The sequence below is a fragment of the Coenobita brevimanus genome, chromosome 102, assembly GCF_032717465.1.
Source record: "Coenobita brevimanus isolate Jiangsu-jjx chromosome 102, ASM3271746v2, whole genome shotgun sequence".
NCBI lineage: Eukaryota > Metazoa > Arthropoda > Malacostraca > Decapoda > Coenobitidae > Coenobita > Coenobita brevimanus.
This window is the reverse complement of record NC_137055.1, coordinates 35,074,287-35,081,786: the sequence shown is the minus strand read 5'-3', so window position 1 is coordinate 35,081,786 and position 7,500 is coordinate 35,074,287.

Here is a 7,500-nt window from a genome sequence, read left to right as displayed (position 1 = left end):
CTATACTCCCTATTTACTCCCTCTATACTCCATATTTTCTCCCTATTTACTCCCTATTTACTCCCTATTCACCCCCCTTCCTCACACCACAACAGCTGTCAATATAGTAAGAAGGAATATTGGTTGTGGTGGTGGTGGTGGTGTTGGTGGTGGTGTGGTGATTGTGGTGGTGTGGTGGTGGTGGTAGTGGTGCCCTGAATCTCTCTCTCTCTCTCTCTCTCTCTCTCTCTCCTATCAACCCTTTGCACCGCGGCAATGTTGCATCACTTCCCCTTCCCTTTATGCCCACATTTCCCATAAGGGCTAGAGAGGCGTGTGTCCTGCTGGGATTTACGACCTTACTGCTCTGTGTGTTTGAAGCGACAATCTCCTGTACGGTATCTGTTTATTACCGTGTTGCATTAGAGAGGGGGGGAGGGAGTGTGTGTGTGTGTGTGTGTGTGTGTGTGTGTGTGTGAGAGAGAGAGACAGACAGACAGACAGACAGAGACAGAGACAGAGAGAAGGAAAAAAAACACACACATATACATAAAAAAAATAAAAAAAAAAATAATATTACAACAGAACCAAAACTGCAAATTTATTCCAAGTGAGGTGTAGCGAAAATAGGCGAACCGAAGACGTAGAGTTTTACGAGATGGCCCACATATGCCCGCACTAACTTTTGGGGCTGGCTGTGGGAGGTTTTGATGGTGTTTGTGGTGGCTGTGGTGGTTGTGGCAGTGGTGGTGTTTGTGGTGGTGGTGGGTGTGGTAACTAGCTTGTGTTGGAAGGAAGGGAGGAGGGTGGTAGTTATGGTAGTTGTGGTAGGTGATGATTGTGGTACTTGTGGTAGGTGGTGATTGTGGTAGTTGTGGTAGGTGATGATTGTGGTAGCTGTGGTAGGTGATGATTGTGGTAGGTGTGCTGACAGGGTGATGATTGTGGTAGTTGTGGTATGTGATGAGTGTGGTAGTTGTGGGAGGTGATGATTCTGGTAGTTGTGGGAGGTGATGATTGTGGTAGTAGTGGTAGTTGTGGTAGGAGGGCTGTACTTGAGATGGTCGGCATTTGCTACCTCTAACTTCTGAGACAGGCTGTTGGGCTGGGATATGCGATATTTCGAAGGTGGTAGCTGCGGTGGTTGTGGCTGTGGATTGTGGTAGTTGTGGTGACTGTGGTTATGGATTATGGTAGTTGTGGTTGTGGATTGTGATAGTTGTGGTTGTGGATTGTGGTAGTTGTGTTGGTTGTGGATTGTGGTAGTTGTGGTGGCTGTGGTTGTGGATTGTGGTAGTTTTAGGTGTGGTCTTCCCCTCTCCCCTTTCCCCTCTCCAGCTTACTCACATATACTCTCCCAGTCAGTCTCTCATTCTCCATCCTCTCCACATGACCAAAGCGACTTGTGAAATGTGGAGTTAGAATTCCGTAGATTTCATTAACTTCAATCCTTCAATGGTGGTAGTGGTGGTAGTGATGGTGGTAGCGATGGTGGTGGCGGTGGTAGCGATGGTGGTAATGGTGGTTGCGATGGTGGTAGCGGTGGTAGCGGTGGTGGTAGCGGTGGTAGCGATGGTGGTTCTCGGGGACTATCAAAAAAGTGAAAGAGCGTATTGTTATTTTTGAGACTCCTTTCCCTTCAGGGTGTTCTCTCTCTCTCTCTCTCTCTCTCTCAAACATGTGATGCTGGGCAGCCTTATGGGAGAAAGACAAATAAAGAAAGAGAGGGAGTGAGAGAGTGAGAGAGAGGAGGGGATTAAGACTCACACACACACACACACACACACACACACACACACACAAACACACACACACACACACGCACACGTACACCAATACACATCCACTTACAAAGGCCTGCGCGCGCACACTCAAAGGAACACATTCATACTCTCTCTCTCTCTCTCTCTCTTTGTGGATAGATAGACAGATAGATGGATGTCAGTCTATTTATCTATCTTTCTGTTTTCTGCCTACATTCCATACAATCTATCTCTCTGTCTATCTATCTATCCATCTGTCTATCTATCTATTTATCAATATATGTACAGGTATATATTATCATTATTCTTTCCACCTATCTATCTATCTATCTATCTATCTGTCTAGTCTGTGTAAGCCGTACGCCACAATACGTACACACGTCTTATATAAATCACACACACACACACACACACACACACACACACACACACACACACACACACACACACACAGACGTACATATTTCAAGTACTATCCCCCTTAAGACAGCGGTAGTTGAGACAGACCTCCTTCCTTCCTTCCTTCCTTCACTCCTTCACTCCTCCTTCCTTCCTTCCTTCCTTCCTATCTTCCTTCCTTCACCCCTTCAGTCCTTCCTTCCTTTCTTTCTTCTTGCACTTCTTCACACCTTCCTTCCTTCTTTCCTTCCTTCTTTCCTTCCTTCCTTCCTTCTTTCTTTCCTTCCTTCTTTCCTTCCTTCCTTCCTTCCTTCCTTCCCTTCGTCCTTCCTTCCTTCACTCCTTCACTCTTTTTTTCCTTCATTCCTTCTCTTTCTTTCTTCACTCCTACCTTCCCTCCTCTCTTGCTTCCTTCATTTCTCTCTCTCTCTCTCTCTGAACACCTCAACGCCCGATATGCGTCTTTGTAACCCTCCCTTCCTTTGTAATTCTTTCCTTTTCCCCCGTGCCAGGTCACATAAGGTCAAGGGTCAAACAGATGAGCGGCTTATCCGACAGCTCAGGTCACAGTCAGAGGTCAGAGGTCAGAAAATCGGCTAATGGTCATGAGGAGGTAAATAAGTGATAAAAAGGAGAGAAAAAAAAAGAAAAGAAAAATAGGAAGGAATTAGAACACGTCATTTTTTTAATTATTATTTATTTATTTATTCTTTTATGTATTTATTTATTTTAATTATTTTTTCGGGGGGTAAGGTAAGTTTCATTTTATTTTTTTAAGTTTTCATGTCAGGAGTAGGTCATGTCAAGCTGGGGTCATGTTTCCAGCACAGGTCAGCATGATTCAGCATAGGTCAGATCAGGTCGTCATAGGTCACCGCAGCACAGGTCACCGGAAGTCAGAAAAACACGAGTCCCAGCAGCCCAGGTCATCACAAATTAGACAGGTGCGAGACAGGTAAGCTCAGGTCATCGTGCTGTATGGCGGGGTCAGGTGAAGTCAATATTTTGCCTCGAGGTCATTCTTAAAGGGAACAGGTCATGGTTACGGGGGTCAGGGGTCATGAAATCAAGGTCAGGTTTTAAAGATAGTGTGATAGTTAAAGCCAGTCAAAAATTAGATAGATAGGGGTCATTTAAAAGACCGGGGTCAGATAGATAATGAGGGTGTAATAGGTGAGGTCAAAGGTCAAGGTCGAATAAAAGATGTGCTGATAATGAGGTTAATTTTGTAGCTGACCTAATTAAAGGGGTCCATTAGAGATTAATTTGATAAGTAGGGTCAAAGATAGGGTCATGAGAGGTCAGAGAGAGAGAGAGAGAGAGAGAGAGGGTAAAAAAAAAAGATAGCCTGGATGTTTGTGAGAGAAAAAAAAAAATGCGAGTCTGTATTAGAGAGAGAGAGAGAGAGAGAGATAGACAGATAGATAGATAGATAGCGAGAGAGAGAGAGAGAGAGAGAGAGAGAGAGAGAGAGAGAGAGAGAGAGAGAGAGAGAGTGAGAGAGTAAACAGCAATATTGACACAGGGGAAGACAAGGACACCGGAAGTAAAACAGAACAAACAACCAGTGTGTGTTTTATTTACCTCTCATTTTCCATGTGTGTGTGTGTGTGTGTGTGTGTGTGTGTGTGTGTGTGTGTGTGTGTCTGTGTGTGTGTGTGTGTGTGTGGTGTTTTTTGTCTATATGTTATTTTTTTTTTTTTATGTGAGGAAGAAGGAACCAAAGGCCATGAGCCCGCAGTAACAGTTCCCTCCAAGAGAAAAACAAAATACAATAGAGAGCCAAATTCAAGATCCGATCATTTTGAGATGCCTGGACACACTACGTTTGAAAGACTGGAGATCATAGGCAGCAGGAAATATAGATAGAGGGAGACAGTTCCAGAGCTGACCTGTTGCATAAATGAAAGACTGGGAGTAACGGTTAACTCTTGCATTAGAGAGTTGGACAGAAAAGGGATGAGAGTTTGCTGCCAGACGGGTGCTACGCTCCCGTCGTAGAGGTGGAGGAATGCAAGCAGACAGTTCAGAGGAGCAGTGACCATTAAAGCAGCGATAGAAAAGAGATAAAGATGCAACAGTGCGGCGAAGAGACAGAGGTTGAAGGGAGTCAGTGAGAGGAGGAGAGTTAATGAGACGAAAAGCCTTTGACTCCACCCTATTGAGAAGAGCTGTATGTGGGGAGCCTCCCCACACATGAGAGTTGTACTCCACACAGGGGCGGATAAAACCCCTGTATAGAGTCAACAATTGTGCAGGGGTAAAGAAAGAGCGGAGGCGGCTTAGCACACCCAATCTCTTGGAAGCAGATTTTACAAGAGATGTAATATGATCTTTCCAAGATAAGTCCCGAGTAAATGAAACCCCGAGCATGTTCAAGGATGATGCAGGATTAAGCTGAATATTATTAAACATTAGTGGGTATACCTGTGGAAGACTTTGTCGGGTTGATAGGAGTTTTTTTACCTGTGTATGTATGTGTGTGTGTGTGTGTGTGTGTGTGTGTGTGTGTGTGGTGTTTTTTGTCTATATGTTATTTATACGATTGAGTTTTTTTACCTGTGTATGTATGTGTGTGTGTGTGTGTGTGTGTGTGTGTGTGTGTTTTGTCTATATGTTATTTATACGATTGAGTTTTTTGACCTGTGTATGTATGTGTGTGTGTGTGTGTGTGTGTGTGTGTGTGTGTGTGTGTGTGTGTGTGTGTGTGTGTGTTTTTTGTCTATATGTTATTTATACGATTGAGTTTTTTTACCTGTGTATGTATGTGTGTGTGTGTGTGTGTGCAATGCCGAAAAGAGAATAATGTATACATATGTGTGTGCGCGTTTACATCCGGGTATGTGCATCTGAATACGTGTACATGTGTGCGCTTCCAAATATGTTCAGGGCTATAACTGTGTGTACGACAGACCATGTGCGTTTTTATGTGCATGTAATTTGATGCAAGTGTTCTGGAATTGTTTACGAGTGTGTGTGTGTGTGTGTGTGTGTGTGTGTGTGTGTGTGTGTGTGGTGCATATTTTATTTTCTTGAGAGAGATAGAGAGAGAGAGAGAGAGAGAGAGAGAGAGAGAGCGTTTTTAGACACCTGCATTGTTGTAAAATAAATATAAACAATTTTTTTCATGTTTACAAACACCGGTAACGCTAGGTAAACACAAACAACAACAAATAAACATAAAAAACAGTCATATGTACGTATGTATGTGTATTTATGTATGTATGTATATGTGTGTATGTGTGTACTGTATGTATGTATGGATGGATGGGTGGATGGATGTGTGTGTGTGTGTATGTATATATGTATGTGTGTATGTATGTATGTATTGAATGATTGATTTATTTGCCTATATTTATCTCTCTCTCTCTCTCTCTATCTATCTATCTATCTGTCTATCACTACATTTAAAATACGTGTTTTTATGAGAGAATAGTCACAAAGATAAGAGGTAGGAGTGATAAGGTGTGTGGATAAGGGCAAAGGACCGTGTGGAGCCTGGTGGTCAGTTGGTCAGGGCTCTCCAAACAGAAAAGGCTGATAAATTGTAAGTATGAGGGCTAATCTGGGCTATTTGATTACCTATTGCCACTCAGGGAAGTCTAACTGGTCATACAAGGCGAAAATATTGATCGAATGACGGAAAGAAATGCTGGTAGAATGAGAGGACGCGAGTGTTGGCAGAGAAACGTTACTAGGAAGAGGAGGAGGAGGCAGAGGAAGAGGAAGAAGAGGAAGAGGAGGAGGCGAAGAACGAAGGCGAGGTGGTGAAGGAAGAGGAAGAAGAGGAAGTGGTTGTAGAAACTGGGCCTAAGATGCTTATTATGAGGTTAGGTAGGCAGGGTAAGAGGATTGTGGTAGGAATGGTGGTAGTTGTGGTAGGAATGGTGGTAGTTGTGGTAGGAATGGTGGTAATTGTTGTGGTAGGAATGGTGGTAGTTGCTGTGGTAGGAATGGTGGTAATTGTTGTGGTAGGAATGGTGGTAGTTGTTGTGGTAGGAATGGTGGTATGTGTTGTGGTAGGTGTTGTGGTAGTTGTGGTACTTAGTGTGGTTAGACTGCGACAGGGAATTGTGGTAGGAATATTGATAAAGGAAAATGTTGGAAGGACACACACACACACACACACACACACACACACACACACACACACACACACACACATTCTTTCTCTCTCTCTCTCTCTCTCTCTCTCTCTCTCTCACGGTGATAAGAGGTGTTAAGACGTTGGTAATGGGGTCCCTCCATCCCTCCTCTTTAATGCTCTCTATGCTCTTTAATGCTGTCTTTGCTCTTTAATGCTGTCTTTGCTCTTTAATGCTCTCTTTGCTCTTTAATGCTCTCTTTGCTCTTTAATGCTCTCTTTGGTCTTTAATGCTCTCTTTGCTCTTTAATGCTCTCTTTGGTCTTTAATGCTCTCTTTCCTCTTTAATGCTCTCTATGCTCTTTAATGCTCTCTTTGCTCTTTAATGCTCTCTTTGCTCTTTAATGCTCTCTATGCTCTTTAATGCTCTCTTTGCTCTTTAATGCTCTCTTTGCTCTTTAATGCTCTCTTTGCTCTTTAATACTCTCTTTGCTCTTTAATGTTGTCTTTGCTCTTTAATGTTGTCTTTGCTCTTTAATGCTCTCTTTGCTCTTTAATGCTCTCTTTGCTCTTTAATGCTCTCTTTGCTCTTTAATGTTGTCTTTGCTCTTTAATGCTCTCTTTGCTCTTTAATGCTCTCTTTGCTCTTTAATACTCTCTTTGCTCTTTAATGTTGTCTTTGCTCTTTAATGTTGTCTTTGCTCTTTAATGCTCTCTTTGCTCTTTAATGCTTCCTTTGCTCTTTAATGCTCTCTTTGCTCTTTAATGCTCTCTTTGCTCTTTAATGCTCTCTTTGCTCTTTAATGCTCTCTATGCTCTTTAATGCTCTCTTTGCTCTTTAATGCTCTCTTTGCTCTTTAATGCTCTCTTTGCTCTTTAATGCTTTCTATCTACTCTACATTCTATCTATTTTCAATTCTGTCTATTATTCTATTTTTCCATCACTAATTTCCCCTGCCTCTTCCTCTCTCTCTCTCTCTCTCTCTCTCTCTCAATCCTCCTCTGTTTGCTCTCTCCTCATCCTCATCCTCTTCTCCAGTTTCTATCTCTCCACTTTTCCTCCTTTCCTCCACTCTTTCCTCCATTTTCTCTCTCTTTCCTCCAATTTTTCTCTCCAATTTCCTCCATTTTCTCTCTCTTTCCTCCAATTTTTCCCTCCAATTTCCTCCATTTTCTCTCTCTTTCCTCCAATTTTTCCCTCCAATTTCCTCCATTTTCTCTCTCTTTCCTCCAATTTTTCCCTCCAATTTCCTCCATTTTCTCTCTCTTTCCTCC